Consider the following 20,196-nt stretch of genomic DNA (forward strand, 5'->3'; position numbering starts at 1 on the left):
ATGTCATATGAATCAAGACTTTTTTTTTTATTCTATTTTTTTTTTTTTTATTCTTTCATTTTTATATATTATTGACTACATAACTGACCCTACCCATTTATTATATGGAATTCAGCAATAAATAATATTTTTTTTATACAACCAAGCTGTATATAGTCATATCTTTATATACATATTCTCAATGTATGTTAATTTTTAAATTTATGAGTTATTATCTGCTATATAATGGTTTAATTGGATATGAAATTACTGTATTATTTGTGATTTTTTTATTGAGTTTACCAATTTTCATTAGCGCTGTTCATCCAGTGCGTGATGTGTGTCATAGTTTGTCCAATGTGTAATGTAGGTGATGGCTCATCCAGTGGGTGATGTGTGTCATAGCTTGTCCACTGAGTAATGTAGGCGATGGCTCATCCAATGGGTGATGTGAGTCATAGCTTGTACAGTGCGTAATGTAGGTGATGGCTTATCCAATGGCTGATGTGTGTCATAGCTTGTACAGTGCGTAATGTAGGTGATGGCTTATCCAATGGGTGATGTGAGTCATAGCTTGTCCAGTGCGTAATGTAGGTGATGGCTCATCCAATGGGTGATGTGTGTCATAGCTTGTCCACTGAGTAATGTAGGTGATAGCTCATCCAATGGGTGATGTGTGTCATACCTTGTCCAGTGCGTAATGTAGGTGATGGCTCATCCAGTGGGTGATGTGTGTCATAGCTTGTCCACTGAGTAATGTAGGTGATAGCTCATCCAATGGGTGATGTGTGTCATAGCTTGTCCAGTGCGTAATGTAGGTGATGGCTTATCCAATGGGTGATGTGTGTCATAGCTTGTCCAGTGCGTAATGTAGGTGATGGCTCATCCAATGGATGATGTGTGTCATAGCTTGTCCAGTGCGTAATGTAGGTGATGGCTCATCCAATGGGTGATGTGTGTCATAGCTTGTACAGTGCGTAATGTAGGTGATGGCTCATCCAATGGGTGATGTGTGTCAGAGTTTGTCCAGTGAGTAATGTAGGTGATGGCTCATCCAATGGATGATGTGTGTCAGACCTTGTCCAGTGAGTAATGTAGGTGATAGCTCATCCAATGGGTGATGTGTGTCATACCTTGTCCAGTGCGTAATGTAGGTGATGGCTCATCCAGTGGGTGATGTGTGTCATAGCTTGTCCAGTGCATAATGTAGGTGATGGCTCATCCAATGGGTGATGTGTGTCATAGCTTGTCCAGTGCGTAATGTAGGTGATAGCTCATCCAATGGGTGATGTGTGTCATAGCTTGTCCAGTGCGTAATGTAGGTGATAGCTCATCCAGTGGGTGATGTGTGTCATAGCTTGTCCAGTGAGTAATGTAGGTGATAGCTCATCCAATGGGTGATGTGTGTCATAGCTTGTCCAGTGCGTAATGTAGGTGATGGCTCATCCAATGGGTGATGTGTGTCAGAGCTTGCCCAGTGGTTAAGTAGGTGATAGCTCATCCAATGGGTGATGTGTGTCATAGCTTGTCCAGTGCGTAATGTAGGTGATGGCTCATCCAATGGGTGATGTGTGTCAGAGTTTGTCCAGTGAGTAATGTAGGTGATGGCTCATCCAATGGATGATGTGTGTCATACCTTGTACAGTGCGTAATGTAGGTGATGGCTTATCCAATGGGTGATGTGTGTCATAGCTTGTCCAGTGCGTAATGTAGGTGATGGCCCATCCAATGGGTGATGTGTGTCATAGCTTGTACAGTGCGTAATGTAGGTGATGGCTTATCCAATGGGTGATGTGTGTCAGAGCTTGTCCAGTGCATAATGTAGGTGATGGCTCATCCAATGGGTGATGTGTGTCATAGCTTGTACAGTGCGTAATGTAGGTGATGGCTCATCCAATGGGTGATGTGTATCTTAGCTTGTCCAGTGCATAATGTGGGTGATGGCTCATCCAATGGGTGATGTGTGTCATAGCTTGTACAGTGCGTAATGTAGGTGATGGCTTATCCAATGGGTGATGTGTGTCAGAGCTTGCCCAGTGCGTAATGTAGGTGATGGCTCATCCAATGGGTGATGTGTATCTTAGCTTGTCCAGTGCGTAATGTAGGTGATGGCTCATCCAATGGGTGATGTGTGTCATAGCTTGTACAGTGCGTAATGTAGGTGATGGCTTATCCAATGGGTGATGTGTGTCATAGCTTGTACAGTGCGTAATGTAGGTGATGGCTCATCCAATGGGTGATGTGTATCTTAGCTTGTCCAGTGCGTAATGTAGGTGATGGCTCATCCAATGGGTGATGTGTGTCATAGCTTGTACAGTGCGTAATGTAGGTGATGGCTCATCCAATGGGTGATGTGTATCTTAGCTTGTCCAGTGCGTAATGTGGGTGATGGCTCATCCAATGGGTGATGTGTGTCAGAGCTTGCCCAGTGCGTAATGTAGGTGATGGCTCATCCAATGGGTGATGTGTATCTTAGCTTGTCCAGTGCGTAATGTAGGTGATGGCTCATCCAATGGGTGATGTGTGTCATAGCTTGTACAGTGCGTAATGTAGGTGATGGCTTATCCAATGGGTGATGTGTGTCATAGCTTGTACAGTGCGTAATGTAGGTGATGGCTCATCCAATGGGTGATGTGTATCTTAGCTTGTCCAGTGCGTAATGTAGGTGATGGCTCATCCAATGGGTGATGTGTGTCATAGCTTGTACAGTGCGTAATGTAGGTGATGGCTCATCCAATGGGTGATGTGTATCTTAGCTTGTCCAGTGCGTAATGTGGGTGATGGCTCATCCAATGGATGATGTGTGTCATAGCTTGTCCAGTGCGTAATGTAGGTGATGGCTCATCCAGTGGGTGATGTGTGTCATAGCTTGTCCAGTGCGTAATGTAGGTGATGGCTCATCCAATGGGTGATGTGTGTCATAGCTTGTACAGTGCGTAATGTAGGTGATGGCTCGTCCAATGGGTGATGTAGGTGATGGCTTGTCAAGTAGTTACTGTGGCTCATTCAGTGAGTGGCGTGGTTGATGACAGGGCTGTTGCAAGGTTTCCTGGCACCCTAGGCAAAGCTTTGCCCTGCCACCCCTCCTTCCATCAATACCCACTTCCCAGCCCCGCACTCACTTTTGTGAAATAAAGATCACTCTTACCTCCTCCAAGAGGATTGTCTAGGCTGCAATCCAGATGCAGTACACTGCCCAAGCTTCACTCCAGGGGCAAATGCAGGATTTCTAGAGGGGGAGGTTCCAAATGTTAGATTTCAAAACAAAGGAAAAAGAAACTGCAATAAGCTGATAACAATAACATGATCAAGATACAATATAGGGGGCATCCTAATGAACGCCATACAATACAGAGAAAATCCCAGTGAGCACCACACAGTGGCATTCTATGATTATTAATTAAACCCTCCTCAAAAATCGTTAACATCTTCAACATCATCAAAATAAACCCTTTTATTATTATTAGCCTATTTACAATCATTAATTCCCTAAACTCCATCATTAATTTACCCCCTATCATCAATTAATTCTGTTCATATTCATTAACCCCCTCATTATCTCACTCATCAACATCAGACCCATTAAAAGCATTAACCCCTATCACAGGAGTATTTTAAATTAAATACATTTAGAATAAACACAGTAAAAGTCCTCCGCTCTGCCCAGCGACCTCACAGAGCTGAGGCCACCTACGTAGGGTGGAATATACAGCATGGAGAAGCCCAGCAACCAGCCAGGAGGCCACAACAGGTATTCTCCATGCCACATCTATGCCAATACTACAGCCATTTGCAGCAACTCCCTTGCTGCTGGAATGAAATATTTTATACTGCCTACAAACCTATATGAACAGACGTTTTATGCTTTATTATGTTTTATTATGCTTTATTATGCACGTCCAATTATCAAACTTTTACTGTATTCATTATAAATAATTATTTTTAATTTGAAATACTCGTATTTTTTGATCCTACATTCATACACATTATCATCTCAAACACACTGGGCCGGATTCTGCAGCGCACCCGATGCCGATGTTCACAAAGCTGAACATCGAGCCGCTAAAACAAATCGCAGATCGGTGACCGGGAGGTGGCTATTCAGGCTCACAAAGGTGGTCCGTCTTATGAGCGGGTTATGGTTGTGTCGCGGCCGCGTCGCTGCACTGGTTGCAAACTCAGACGCATAATCGCTGACGCTGGAGGCCGTACTCTGACGGAAAGTCTGCACCCAGCACGGGGCTGGCGCACGTTATGACAGTGCGATAGATGGTTACGTCTAAAGACGCATCAGGGGCCTGATTCGCTATGGACCGCAACTGTGATCGCAGCTGCAGTTACGTGCGCAGTCTCACAGCGATGATATGCTAATCCATTGCGATCACTATTCCGTCGCAGCACAACATAAGGACGCTCACTTTACCTTACACACATCTGTAATACTGTGCAAGATTGCAAAACCATCGGTAACATCGAGTACCATCGGAGCCTCAAGCACACTTACACAAGCTCTGACCTTACTCAGGAATTGCTAACCTTCCGGTACACAGCGAGAGCTCAGGCTGCGCATGGCATCGCAGTGGATAATTTATGCACGCCCCTGCAACTGCGTTCGAAAGCATTGGCACGCCTGCGCTTCGCCGACCACCTCCCTGTCACCTCCCTCCAATCACTCGCAGTCCCGATCTCAGTGGCCGGTTTGCGCACACACTGCGATGCATGCGCAGAATGCAACAATGGCCGATAGTGTGCGTAATCGCAGTTGAAATCCAACCTGAATCAGGCCCCAAGTGGTATTTCAGCGTATAAAGACGCTGACAGTGGGCGTCTCAATCCTTGCACACATTTAGCCGCACAGCTCTACACCGGGGAAGACGCAGATGTAATGCGGAAAAAAGTCGCACACACGGATGCTAAATCAGCTTCTCCGGCGGTCTCATACTCATAGTTAGGGGAGTAGCTCAGATTCCCTCTCCTCTTTATATATTAAATGTTCATCTACAGCTGCCACCAGCGTAAACTAGATTATGTAAATTAAGATATATATTTTCTGTGATCTCACTGGAATCCTCTGCAGCGCAGTGTCCTAGGCAGCTGTTTAATGGTAGCACAGCCACTGGCACCACCGCAATAATTGCTATGTTACCGCCGTATCCGGATGTAATAATAACGCAATAACGGCCAAGCCGTCGTTAAGGGTCTCGCACCAAAGGGGGCGTGCTGTCGATGGTGATTGACATCACGCCCCCTTTGATGGGCGTGCGGGGGGCATGGCTGCCCAGACGGAGGCGTTCCCATGGGAATGCCTACCGTCTGGGTCCGGCCCCACTGACATCACTAGTGATGTCAGTGGAAGTGCTTTTGGCTCTGATAGAGCTATAAGCACTCCTGGGCTTGCGGAAGCAAGACCCTACCGCAGGGTCTCGACGCAAACCCGATGGTCGCAACCATAATTTTGGCCGCTCGCTATAGCTGTGGGTGGTCACCCACAGCTGTGCGAGCGGCCAGGAGGCCGCTCCAAAACGGAGCAGGGATGGCCCTGATTCAGAGTGAGCGCTCTATCAGAGCGTCCGCCTCTGAATTAGGGCCACTGTCTCATAACACTGCTTAGTAAATAGACCCCTGTGTCTTTAAAGAAAAGTAATCTCCAGTAGTTCACCGTAACTCCAATAATATCAAGTCGTCACTCCAAGCTTTGATTAAAATCATTCACCCACGGTCAACCTCCTTTGTGTAGATCTTCTGAAATATGCATACATGCAAGACAAAACAGGGTTGCCACAATAGTGTAAAATCTTCACAGTTTTATTAAAATTTAAAACACATAAATGGATGCGTACCATAACAGACCTATAAAGCAAGGTACACTGTTGTACATATAGGGGTGTTAGTCTGCTCCCCCTATAGAGCGTTACCTTCCCGGTCTGGGTACTTCAAATGCAATCACCATAAAACCACATTAAATAGGGCTGCCTGAGAATCAAAGTGACTTTCACAGGTCACAATCGTGAAATAGACTTGATATTATTGGCGTTACGGTGAACTACTGGAGATTACTTTTTAAAGACACAGTATTGATACAGGAATATTTGACTGCGATCGATTTAGCGGTGTAATAACACCACACATTGACTTAATAGCATTATAAATAGACTGAGAAACATTTTTTTGTTCTGAAAAACTATTCATCATTTCCCATTAGGTGCGCTGGAGAACATTCTTTTCTTTTCTGTATTTCACGATTGTGACCTGTGAAAGTCACTTTGATTCTCAGGCAGCCCTATTTAACCTGGATCGCGATTGTTGTATATATACGTCATCAGAAAATCAATCGTATTGCCGCTAAAGGTGGCCTGTTGATAAATAGGCCCCATAATGCTCAGAGCGTCAGTGAGCCTTTTACTCACTACTGGCGAGGTTTGATCTTTTAATTTGCTATTTGATATATAATATACTGTATTCAAAATTAATGTAAAATTTGCAAAGCTGGTGCCATTGCCAGGGGTACGTTGCCGGTGGTAACCGTTTCATGCATGCCCTATGCAAGCACAGACACGTGTAATATTTTGTCTGCTGTTTGCATTTATAGCAACACAACCCTGTGCACGGTTTATATACATGTACAGGATGGGCAATTTTATGACAGGTGTGCGAAGATCGTTATAGCACCCAATTTGGTTATAGATATTTCACCATTATACAATATTTTATCCAGGTCTATACTGGTTTTGCCTCCGGGCTTAGGTCCGGAGGTCATACATACTGATTCCGGGCCATAAAGCCATTTTATTGTAACTGTGCATTATAATATCATATATATGCTCACTCCATACATACTTCATATAATTTGTAGGGTGGGGGCCGAACATTCCTTCTCTAATTCCTCAGACACCTCAGAGAGCAGAAGCCTCTAATGTGCTGGGAGGGAACTTTTTTTATCTTGTCCCCGGGCGTGAGACGCGAGAAACTTCAGAACTCAGCTTAGCCCCAGTAAATCCTCCACATTCACACTCATTATTCACGTTCCACCAACCAGCCCATAAACATGTCACAAAAAATAGACCCCAATTACACCGCCTTAAATGTTTTCTAACTATTTAAAATGCTAATGTCTTTTATGTATTCTCTGGAGAGGCCACTGAGGTTAAAATGTAAAGTTGCCATTTATTAGCGATAATCTGTAATGGTGAAGGAAAGCATTTCCTCCTCTGCTCCCCAGACTTCCTGTGTGTACTCTGAACGCCGATGCGTGCGGCGTTTCTGGGCCTACAGATGGCTGACAGCAGAGGACAATACGGCGTTCTGAAGGAACGTCTGCCGTTTGTAGACGGCCCTACTGACATCGCCATTGATGTCAGTAGGGAGCTTCCTGCTCTGTTAGAGCAGGAAGCTACCTGGGGCTTGCGGTAGGGCTTGCGGTAGGGTCTCGTCTCGTCGTCTCGTCGCAATCCCCAATGGTAACCCACAGCTTAGCGAGCGGCCAAGAGGCCGCCTTTCAAAGCAAAAGCGGCTTTCCTCATTCAGAGCGAGCGCTTGCTTTTTGCGAGCGGCTCTGAATGAGGGCCCATGTCTGAAAACCCAGGTCGGACCTGGGTTTTTGATGGCAAAGAGGTATTAGTCTAAACTTTGGTACACAGTATACAAGTCTTGGCCCGACATAACTGTAGTTATATCTGACAGATTCGGGCAATAATTGTGTAGTGTGTCCGCAGCACCAGGGCCCGACGTTTGTTTAAAAACCGGTCAGATGGGCGCTCAATATAGTGAGTGCTGCACTCAGAGATGTAGGCTAATGCCATTGTAGCTGCGATCCCGTACTCAGCTGCTGTGTGGAAATATGCAACTGTCGCAGACACAGAGGATTGTATTGAGACGCCCACCTGCGTCTTTGCAAAACCAAGCATCTGCGTGCAGAGACGCAGCATCGGTCGCAGAGCACTCGAATATCGCAGTTCTGAGCGCATGTGAACTAACTAGTGTGATCGGGACTGCGATCGCAGGGATTACGCAGACTCATCGCAGAGTGAATGACAGGAAGTGTTTGTGGGTGGTGATGGGGGTGTGGTCGGCAAAAATCAGGCATGCCAGTGTGTTTGAATGCAGGGGCGTGCATAAGTTATCCACTGCGATACCATACCCAGCTCGAGTGCTGAGTGCGTGCGATGAGGTTAGCAATTTCTGAGTAAGGTCAGAGCTTGTGCAAGTGTGTGTGAGGCTGCGATGGTACTCGATGTTACCGATGGTTTCGCAGTCTTGCTAAGTATTACTGATGTGAGTAAATGGGAAGTGGGCGTCTTTATGTTTTGCTAAAACTGCATTGCGATCACAGAGATTAGCATACCTTCGCAGCTGAACTGCGTCCGTAATCGCAGCCGAGATCACAATAGCGATCCGTAACAAATCAGGCACTAAAATTATTATGATATTCTATAAGATAAATATGTTTTGTATTTCTCCATCAGTGGCTCTGAGGCCCATTTATGAATAACTATGATGCCAGTGTCGATTTGTTTTGCGGAATCACGCGCAAATATGAGATTATTTAAATTAGATAATGGGGAGAGGAAGCAAATTCCTGTTCTGGGACAGGGCTAGGGTTTTCTATCGAATGATTAACCATCGGTGATCTTCAATACTTTTCATCACTAGCGGTGTCACATGATGGGAGAGAGACAATTGGAGAAGGGGCGGGTCTTTGAAACATAACAGGAGGGCAGCGTTAAGAGCCATGGTAGTAAAAAAACAACAAGACAATATGGCCCTCATTCAGACCCGTTCGCAAGCGCTGAGCACTCACAACCAGGTCGATGGTTCGGCCCTGCGCATGCGTGCGCAAGCCCCGGAGCGAGAGAGAAACTCTCTAGCTCCGGAGCTCACTACAAAAGGGGCGGCTGTCGATGTTGATCGACAGCTCGGCCCGTTTTGTAGGAGGGGCGGGGGGATGTTTTCACAAACGGAACGCCTGCCGTTTTGTGGGCGGCCGCACTGACATCAGCAGTGATGTCAGTGGGGAGCTTCCTGCTCGATCAGAGCAGGAAGCTCCCTGGGGCTTGCGGCTGCCGAGACCCAACCTTATGGTCTCGTCGCAAGCCCCGATGGTCGAGATGGTCTTGACCATCGCGACCATCACCCTGCTCTGGTAACCCACAGCTTAGCTAGCGATCAGGAGGCCGCACTTAAAAATAAAAGCGGCCGCCCTCATTCAGAACGAGCGCTCGCTTCTTGCGAGCGCCTCTGAATGAGGGCCTCTGTCTCCCTCGGACCTCTGCTATCGATGCTAGAGTAACATTGGACCTACTCTCAGTGCCGTGCCCCACTGACATCACAGGTATTTCTCGGGGCGAGCCCCGAGTGAGCTCTCGCTTCTGGCTCCAAGCGCCCGGCCCTTCACCCGGCCGGCGCGCGACCCGCTCCGGGGACAGTGGCAGGTGGGGAGTTTGACTGAGGCGGTACACCTGTCAAACCGTAACGCAGGTGTCCTAAGGCGAGCTCAGGGAGGACAGAAACCTCCCATGGAGCAGAAGGGCATGGCTCAAACAGTGCTTTCGGCTTTGTTTGAGCCGAAAGCACTCTAGGGCTTGCGGCAATGAGACCCTACCACAAGGGTCTCGTCGCAAGCCCAATGGTCACGATGGTCTTGACCATCGTGACCATCTTCCTGGCCGCTCGCTATGCGATGCGGCCGCTCTAAAAAAAACAGAAGGCCGGCCCTGATTCAGAGCGAGTGCTCTGTCAGAGCGTCCGGCTCTGAATCAAGCCCAGAGCCCCCCATCTCCCCCCATGTAGGTGCAAAAGTGGGCGTGGTCACATACCACAAGGGGCGTGTCCACTGGAAAATGGGGGCGTGGCAACATGACACACCACCGTTTCTTGTCACTCTGGGAACATTCCTTTCCATTCCATATGCATCTTGATGCCCACTGTAGTAGTGCCCCCTGTAGTAGTGCCCCTTGTACTGTGCCCCCTTAGTGCCCCCTTATACAGTGCCCCCAGTAGTAGTCCCCCATATGCAGTGCCCCTTATATAATGCCCCCAGTAGTAGTCCCCCCTATGCAGTGCCCCCAGTAGTAGTCCCCCCTATGCAGTGCCCCCAGTAGTGGCCCACCCTATGCAGTGTCCCTTATATAATGCCCCCAGTAGTAGTCCCCCTATGCAGTGCCCCCAGTAGCCAGTAGTGGTCCCCCTATGCAGTGCCCCTTATATAATGCCCCCAGTAGTAGTCCCCCCTTGGCAGTGCCCCCAGCAGTGGTCCCCCTATGCAGTGCCCCTTATAGAATGCCCCCAGTAGTAGTGCCCCCAGTAGTGGTCCCCTCTATGTAGTGTCCCTTACATAATGCCCCCAGTAGTAGTCCCCCCTATGCAGTGTCCCCAGCAGTGGTCCCTCTATGCAGTGCCCCTTATATAATGCCCCCAGCAGTTGTCCCCCCATTCAGTGCCCTTTATATAATGCCCCCAGTTGTAGTCCCCTTATACAGTGTCCCCAGTAGTGGTCCCCTGTATGCAGTGCCCCCAGTAGTGCCCTCAGTATTAGTCCCCCCTATGCAGTACCCCTTATATAATGCCCCCAGTAGTAGTCCCCCCTATGCAGTGCCCCCAGTAGTAGTCCCTCCTATGCAGTGCAGCTTATATAATGCCCCCAGTAGTAGTCCCCTCTATGCGGTGCCCCCAGTAGTAGTCCCCCTACGCAGCGGTCCCCCATATGCAGTGCCCCTTATATAATGCCCCCAGTAGTAGTCCCCCCTATGCAGTACCCCTTATATAATGCCCCCAGTAGAAGTCCCCCCTATGCAGTGCCTCCAGTAGTGACCCTTATATATTGCCCCCAGTAGTAGACCCCCCGCAGGCCCAGACAAAGACACACACTCAAAAAAAAACAAAACACTTACCGGCCCACTCTGCACCATGGGAGAGATGACATGACCATACTTGTCTACTTTTGAAAAAGCATTTCATGGAGTTTGTGAAGGCAGCACCTATGACGCGGCGGTAAAGTTGGCGTGTACTCCTACATCTGAGAGGCGTGTCATACATGTGATAGGCGTGTACTCCTACTTCTGAGGGTGTGTCATACATGTGATAGACGTGTACTGCTACATCTCAGAGGCTTGTCATACATGTGATAGGCGTGTACTGCTACTTCTGAGAGGTGTGTCATACATGTGATAGGCGTGTACTGCAACATCTGAGAGGCATGCCATAAAAACTGACTTACTTCCGCATGTAAATGAGCCCCAAAGCAGTTAGTAAGATCTAATTATTGATAAAAACACACTGATACTTTACAGAAAATGCATGAAACCATAGGGATCATTCTGCCTTATGACTAATGAAGGGAAATGGCACTGATTATACTATTGGAATGTATATAACAGTTTTTTCTATATATAACAGCTATATAATGTGGGTAAGGTGCTATCAGGGAGATTGCTGGGCTCTTCAGGGAGACAGGGAGATTGCTAATTTCAAGGAGTCTCCCTGACAATCATGGAGAGTTGGCAAGTATGGTCATGACGTCTCTCCAATTACCCACTACGGGAGCCGGAAGTTGGAGATCATGAATGAGCTCCAGCTCGGCTAGGGCAGTGGGCGCAGCAGGCAATGAGAGGTCTGTCTGACTCTCATTGGCTGCCAAAACAGACGCACAGCCGCCGGGTAGTATGAGTGTACTAGCCGGCGGCCGTGTTTGTTGCTGTGTCCGCACTACACTGACCAGTGTCCTGGACCACTGCCGGCGACACCCCCCTGCACCGCTGGTCCGATGGCGCTCAGGGCACCCCACCTAGATTCGCCACTGCCTGCGCTATCAAAACCGTTGCCCATGGATAGCAAACCATCAATGTTTGACCATCGATGGTCAACCCTATATAAAACAAACAGGCCTGATTAAGAGATGGACGCTATTGCGGCCACGGATTGTGCGAGCCCTGAAACGTCCCACCCCAAAGAAACCTGGAAAGCTGTAGGTAAGAATTACTTCACATTAATCACATTAAACACCCCCCCCCCCTCCAATCTTCAGTTCTGGCAAGTCCCTGAAACCATCAGCAGCACTTTAATACGAATCTCCTTATATGTTTTTCATTGGTTTCCTCTGCGTGCTCCAGTCTCCTCTCAGATACCGAAAACATACTGGTAGGTTAATTGGAATCTGAGAAAACAAAATAACGTAGTGGGTACATGTGTGTCCATATTGTAGGGAACATACTGATGCAGCAGTGGAGGCAGATTGAGTGACTGCCATCGCGCATGTTTAGAAGCTGCACTGTGCGTGCGCAGAAATCGCTTTGTGATTACGCACGCACAGAGTGATTGTAAATTCTGCGTGACTGTCAGATGTACGTCAGTGGTACCGACCATTACGCAGAAGAGCGACATTGGACGGATATGAGAAGGCGGCAGTGGGCGTCTTTATGTCGGCTGTACTTTGGTAAGCACTAGCACATTTTAGCAACTGCGATCCGTAGGCGACTGACCAAATATTTTCTGTAAAGCGCTGCAGAATATGTGTGCGCTATATAACTGTTGATTAATACACATCAGTCCACCTCCCCCCGCCCCCCCCCCCCCCCCACGGCCGGCAGGCAGCCTCGGTGTCCTAGATCTCTACTGTTTATACGTCTCATCTGGGTCTGTAGCTGTAAGTATTTCCACGCTGATGCAGAGCATTTTTGCTGGGTATATAATTACTGGGGAAGTGATATGTCCTGATAATTATGGGATTTAGTGAGGAGGTCTGAGCCGGAGCCAGGGAGATTACCATGTACCAGGCCAGTCTGTACTCAGCAAACCCCAGGGTGGAAAATGTGAGTGCCACACTCAGGACTCATGCCAGTGTGCTCCGAGTATCTATGTCATCACAGCGGAATGGCCTGGCACACGCGGTATCCCCTGTGTTTTACTTACTCTTCCATTCCCAGCATCACAAAGGATCTAACACTTTATCCTGTCTAGCACAGTGTACCTAAGCTATAAAATACATAAATACAGTATATATAATACTGTAAAGTAATAATAATACAATAGGTGTCACAGTGACAGCCACCGTCTGCATTCTGGGCACCAAAAGTCTGGAACTACAGATTAACAATAAATATCCCAAATATCTTATTAAGCCTCCGCAAATGACTGTAATAAGTAATATAAGAGCCGTGAAAGAATACTAAGCTCCATAAATTAGCGGCAGCCCCCTCAATATTGGCTCACATAACTTATATGAGTCCTACAGCTATTTGCAGCAAATCAGATAGGAGCCACTCCCCAAATGCTGCTTCATTCACATAAATGGGATTTTTGCAGGTAGATTTTCCACGCTCCTGGGCACAGCGACAGGACACAAACACCTGGAGCACTTTGAAGAGAAATAAATGTTGTGGAAATTGTAGTAAAACCTCCTTATTAAGCAAATAGTTTGAATAAATAATGCAGGAATGATGAAAAAATGTAGCTGCATGCTGTTGTGTTTAGGTTATAGAATGCTGTTATGTTTAGGTTATAGAATGCTGTTGTGTTTAGGTTGTAGAATGCTGTTGTGTTTAGGTTATAGAATGCTGTTGTGTTTAGGTTATAGAATGCTGTTGTGTTTAGGTTGTAGAATGCTGTTGTGTTTAGGTTATAGAATGCTGTTGTGTTTAGGTTATAGAATGCTGTTGTGTTTAGGTTATAGAATGCTGTTGTGTGTAGATTATAGAATGCAGTTGTATTTAGGTTATAGAATGCTGTTGTGTTTAGGCTGTGGCATGCTCTTGTGTTTAGGTCATAGAATGCTGTTGTGTTTAGGTTGTGGCATGCTTTTGTGTTTAGGTTGTGGCATGCTGTTGTGTTTAGGTTATTGAATGCTGTTGTGTTTAGTTTGTGGCATGCTGTTGTGTTTAGGTTATAGAATGCTGTTGTGTTTATGTTGTGGCATGCTTTTGTATTTAGGTTGTGGCATGCTGTTGTGTTTAGGTTGTGGCATGCTGTTGTGTTTAGGTTTAGAATGCTGTTGTGTTTAGGTTATAGAATGCAGTTGTGTTTAGGTTATAGAATGCTGTTGTGTTTAGGCTGTGGCATGCTGTTGTGTTTAGGTCATAGAATGCTGTTGTGTTTAGGTTGTGGCATGTTGTTGTGTTTAGCTTATAGAATGCTGTTGTGTTTAGGTTGTGGCATGCTGTTGTGTTTAGGTTATAAAATGCTGTTGTGTTTAGGTTGTGGCATGCTGTTGTGTTTAGGTTATAGAATGCTGTTGTGTTTAGGTTGTGGCATGCTTTTGTGTTTAGGTTGTGGCATGCTGTTGTGTTTAGGTTATAGAATGCTGTTGCGTTTAGGTTGTGGCATGCTGTTGTGTTTAGGTTATAAAATGCTGTTATGTTTAGGCTATAGAATGCTGTTGTGTTTAGGTTGTGGCATGCTATCGTGTTTAGGCTATAGAATGCTGTTGTGTTTATGTTGTGGCATGCTTTTGTATTTAGGTTGTGGCATGCTGTTGTGTTTAGGTTGTGGCATGCTGTTGTGTTTAGGTTATAGAATGCTGTTGTGTTTAGGTTATAGAATGCAGTTGTGTTTAGGTTATAGAATGCTGTTGTGTTTAGGCTGTGGCATGCTGTTGTGTTTAGGTCATAGAATGCTGTCGTGTTTAGGTTGTGGCATGTTGTTGTGTTTAGCTTATAGAATGCTGTTGTGTTTAGGTTGTGGCATGCTGTTGTGTTTAGGTTATAAAATGCTGTTGTGTTTAGGTTGTGGCATGCTGTTGTGTTTAGGTTATAGAATGCTGTTGTGTTTAGGTTGTGGCATGCTTTTGTGTTTAGGTTGTGGCATGCTGTTGTGTTTAGGTTATAGAATGCTGTTGCGTTTAGGTTGTGGCATGCTGTTGTGTTTAGGTTATAAAATGCTGTTATGTTTAGGCTATCGAATGCTGTTGTGTTTAGGTTGTGGCATGCTATCGTGTTTAGGCTATAGAATGCTGTTGTGTTTAGTTTGTAGCATGCTGTTGTGTTTAGGTTATTGAATGCTGTTGTGTTTAGTTTGTGGCATGCTGTTGTGTTTAGGTTATAGAATGCTGTTGTGTTTATGTTGTGGCATGCTTTTGTATTTAGGTTGTGGCATGCTGTTGTGTTTAGGTTGTGGCATGCTGTTGTGTTTAGGTTATAGAATGCTGTTGTGTTTAGGTTATAGAATGCAGTTGTGTTTAGGTTATAGAATGCTGTTGTGTTTAGGCTGTGGCATGCTGTCGTGTTTAGGTCATAGAATGCTGTCGTGTTTAGGTTGTGGCATGTTGTTGTGTTTAGCTTATAGAATGCTGTTGTGTTTAGGTTGTGGCATGCTGTTGTGTTTAGGTTATAAAATGCTGTTGTGTTTAGGTTGTGGCATGCTGTTGTGTTTAGGTTATAGAATGCTGTTGTGTTTAGGTTGTGGCATGCTTTTGTGTTTAGGTTGTGGCATGCTGTTGTGTTTAGGTTATAGAATGCTGTTGCGTTTAGGTTGTGGCATGCTGTTGTGTTTAGGTTATAAAATGCTGTTATGTTTAGGCTATAGAATGCTGTTGTGTTTAGGTTGTGGCATGCTATCGTGTTTAGGCTATAGAATGCTGTTGTGTTTAGTTTGTGGCATGCTGTCGTGTTTAGGCTATTGAATGCTGTTGTGTTGTGGCATGCTGTTGTGTTTAGGCTATAAAATGCTGTTGTGTTTAGGGCAGGCTATAGAATACTGTTGTGTTTAGGCTATAAAATGCTGTTGTGTTTAGGCTATAGAATGCTGTTGTGTTGTGGCATGCTGTTGTGTTTAGGCTATAAAATGCTGTTGTGTTTAGGCTATAAAATGCTGTTGTGTTCAGGCTATAGAATGCTGTTGTGTTTAGGCTATAAAATGCAGTTGTGTATAGGCTATAGAATGCTGTTGTGTTTAGGCTATAAAATGCTGTTGTGTTTAGGCTATAGAATGCTGTTGTGTTGTGGCATGCTGTTGTGTTTAGGCTATAAAATGCTGTTGTGTTTAGGCTATAGAATGCTGTTGTGTTTAAGCTATAAAATGCTGTTGTGTTTAGGTTATATAATGCTGTTGTGTTTAGGCTATAAAATGCTGTTGTGTTTAGGCTATAGAATGCTGTTGTGTTTAGGTTGTGGCATGCTGTTGTGTTTAGGCTATAAAATGCTGTTGCGTTTAGGCTATAATAATACATATAATTATAGTGTCTGCGCTAGTTTGCGTAATTCTGTAGGTGCCTAATGTGACAACCAATATGTGTATGTAGATCTAATAATACTAAGCTCACAGGGATAATATTTAGGTGGTTTTAATGGATCTAGTACATACTACAACAAATCAATTTAGAAGTCACAATGCTCTCTAATTTGAGGAGTAATGTATGCAGGATATGGTACAGGGAATGGGTAGTATATAAGTATATGGTCAAATGAACGTAGAAAAAATGGGGGGGGATAAAATAATAAACAATGTCCTTTAAATATAGGAAAAATTGTAAATAATATATATTGCAGAAGGAATTAATGTCCTGGGGGGGTTGCGCTCTGCAGGGGCGGCGTCCCATGCCCTCCGGTCCGACAACTTACCCTTCTTCTTGCTGTCGATGTTAATCCTTGTGTGAAAGGTTCTTTCAGGTACACAGTCTCTCCGCCTCCGTTGGAGTGTGTGCCAAGTTACACACTCTCTATAGGTCCCATTGATTCACCAGATGCAGCGAGACCACCGGAACCACGATCACAGTTGATCACGTGGTCACCGGCTATCGATCACTGCGGCCGTACGGAGGCAGTTATGGTGTGTGCCGTGTGCACACTTCCTGGATACTTTGGTTGGTCTTTCGCTTCCTGGATTTGAGTGAATCCTTGCGAGATCTTGCAGGATCTCATGGAACAGCTATTCTTGTCAGTGCTTACTCCGGTAAGTGTTCTTATATCAGCGAGTGTTCCAGAGATTGATTGAATGTTGTCCAATGCGTTGCAGCCTTCCGGCCTTCCTCAGGGACATGCTGTTGTGTTTAGGCTATAGAATGCTGTTGTGTTTAGGCTATAGAGTGCTGTTGTGTTAGGTTGCGGCATGCTGTCGTGTTTAGGCTATAGAATACTGTTGTCTTTAGGTTGTGGAATGCTTTTGTGTTTAGGCTATAGAGTGTTGTTGTGTTTAGGTTGTGGCATGCTGTCGTGTTTAGGCTATAGAATGCTGTTGTGTTTCTTATTGTAGCATGATGTTGTGTTTCTTATTGTAGCATGATGTTGTGTTTAGGTTGTAGTATGCTGTGTTTCTGGATGTGGCATGATGTTGTGTATACATGCCTCCTCTCCTGGAAGTCGCGGGAGGCTCACAATTTTTCAGGTAAGCCCCGGCACCCCTGGTAGAGTAGGCATTTCTCCCGCATTCTGCCCACTTGCTAGTGAAGTGGGCAGAATGGGGAGAATTTCAGTGGCGATTGCAGGTTCTCGTGTAGGGGGCAGGGCTTAAATGTCTGACAACTTTGTTTTCCTGATTTACAGGTCTCATACAGATTCTTCTCTGTCAGTTACTGACATTCATGTGACCACCCCATTCTGTAGCTTCTGAACACTGTTGTATCCAAGGTGACCAAATCTTCTGTGCCAGAGTTCCGGTGACTCAGTTGTCATCATCGCATAACAGTGCTGTGTATGTAGGATGTACAATTGCTGACACATTGACGGTCCATCTTCTGTTGTGCACAATACACTTTAGCGAAGTGAACTCTGTGACCTCTCTGCTCCAGGACACTGATGGCTCCCATTTCTAGTACAAAAAGCACGTTTTTGATCTGTGACTTTTAGTCTCAACTTTCAGGCGGGCTTTAATTGTTCTTACTTTTGTAGCTGTAAGCACTTGATTGCCAATTCCTTTAATTGTGATAGGGTCACATTTGGTTAACTTGGTGAACCATTCATCATTGCAGCTGAAATGCCTTGTTGTACCTGAATCAATATATCAACAATCTTTTCTGCGGTTACCTGTAAAGGCACACATCCAAATGCCAACCAAAAAATGACTACACGATTACGACATTGTAATTATGCAGTAGTTTGACAGTCTGTGCTGTTTCTACACTGAATGAGAAGTCGTTCAGTGTAGGCACATTATTAATCCCCTAACATGCTGAACCTGGCATTACCGTCAGGTTGCACAGCATGTTCGGACCATGATTGATGTCGTAAAAGACCAGCGGGAGCGCGCATCTCTGGTCGTTTCCGACATTAATGTGCCCGATTAATGCATGATTCATGAGCGATTGAACGATAACGATATTGTTATTGTTCAATCGCTCAGAGAAATCGTCTAGTGGATGTGTGCCTTAACACTCCGGGCTGATTAATCTTTGCTGTTACATTTCATGCTTTGTAAAGGATTCACACTCTTTTGCTTGCACTCAAATGCTGTTATGTTTCTGGCTGTAGCATAATGTTGTATTTAGATTGTAGCATACTGTCGTTTCTGGTTGTAGCATAATGTGTTTAGGTTGTAGTATGATGTTGTGTTTCTAATTGTACAGTAGCATGTGTTTGTGTTTAGGTTGTTGCATGCTGCTGTGTTTCTAATTGTAGCATGCTGTTGTTTCTGATTGTAGCATGCTGTTGTGTTTCTGATTGTAGCATGCTGTTGTGTTTCTGATTGTAGCATGTTGTTGTGTTTCTGATTGTAGCATGCTTTTGTTTCTGATTGTAGCATGCTGTTGTGTTTCTGATTGTAGCATGCTGTTGTGTTTCTGACTGTAGCATGATGTTGTGTTTCTGATTGTAGCATGATGTTGTGTTTCTGATTGTAGCATGCTGTTGTGTTTCTGATTGTAGCATGTTGTTGTGTTTCTGATTGTAGCATGCTGTTGTTTCTGATTGTAGCATGCTGTTGTGTTTCTGATTGTAGCATGCTGCTGTGTTTCTGATTGTAGCATGTTGTTGTGTTTCTGATTGTAGCATGTTGTATTTAGATTGTATTATGCTGTTTTGTTTCTGATTGTAGCATGTTGTATTTAGGTTGTATCATGCTGTTTTGTTTCTGATTGTAGCATGCTGTTGTTTCTGATAGTAGCATGATTTTGTGTTTCTGATTGTAGCATGTTGTATTTAGGTTGTAGCATGCTGTTTTGTTTCTGATTGTAGCATGCTGTTGTTTCTGATTGTAGCATGCTGTTGTGTTTCTGATTGTAGCATGATGTTGTGTTTCTGATTGTAGCATGCTGTTGTTTCTGATTGTAGCATGCTGTTGTTTCTGATTGTAGCATGCTGTTGTGTTTCTGACTGTAGCATGATGTTGTGTTTCTGATTGTAGCATGCTGTTGTTTCTGATTGTAGCATGCTGTTGTGTTTCTGATTGTAGCATGTTGTATTTAGGTTGTAGCATGCTGTTTTGTTTCTGATTGTAGCATGCTGCTGTTTCTGATTGTAGCATGCTGTTGTGCTTAGGTTGTATGTGTTTCTGATTGTAGCATGCTGTTGTGTTTCTGATTGTAGCATGATGTTATGTTTAGGTTGTATACTGTTGTGGTTCTGATTGTTGTTAATCTACGTGAACATCGGCATGCCGTTCGAATTGCGTGCACCTCTGAATCTGGCTGTTTAATCATAAATGTGAGGGGAGATGTGGACTGTCTCTATTACCTGTGTGTCTATTATTTATCTCAATGTTCTTATTGCATTAGTTGAATTGCACTTGTGCTTTTCTATGCAAAGAGGGTCTAGGGCAAAACTCATCCCATATTGGAGACAAAATGCTGAGCGATCAGGCAAAACAGTGAGCAACCCCTTCAATGCACCTTCTCCATCCCTTTCCCTCAGTTACATAATCTCATCCCACAAAACAAAACCTAATTTTGGCGGTGATTGAGAATTCAGCTTTGCAATTCCATCCTTTCAAATATGCAGATGCAGCAGGAGGTGTCTGACCATCGGTTGCGATGGTGGAAAGCGCCAGCCAGTTGAGTAAGCATCAGTTTACGCAGGCTGGCCAGCTTGCAAGGCCAGGAAACTGCGCGGATGCAGCCCATGGCCTGGACGCTCCCGGAAAACAGGGCAGACAATCCGATAATCGGGAATCTGCGTTCGGCATTGTACTTACGTGCAATGCTGAATCAGCCACAGTGTGCACATGTAGGCGGAGTCATGCACCTAGACCATGCCCCAATCGCTTGTCCCCTCCCTATCACAGGCTGCAGTATTTTGCAGCCATTTTGATTGAGGAGCCTGACTAAGCAGCCATATAACATGAACATCCCACAATCCCTGTCTC

General features: G+C 45.2%; 1 protein-coding gene across 1 annotated transcript in view; it reads left to right on the top strand.

Moving 5' to 3' along the window:
- Positions 1-20,196, top strand: part of ARHGEF19 (Rho guanine nucleotide exchange factor 19) — a 93,258-nt gene that overhangs the window by 14,565 nt on the left and 58,497 nt on the right. The window lies entirely within an intron of this gene.

This window comes from Taudactylus pleione, unplaced genomic scaffold (genome assembly GCF_031769625.1).
Source record: "Taudactylus pleione unplaced genomic scaffold, aTauple2 ptg001334l, whole genome shotgun sequence".
Taxonomy (NCBI): Eukaryota; Metazoa; Chordata; class Amphibia; order Anura; family Myobatrachidae; genus Taudactylus; species Taudactylus pleione.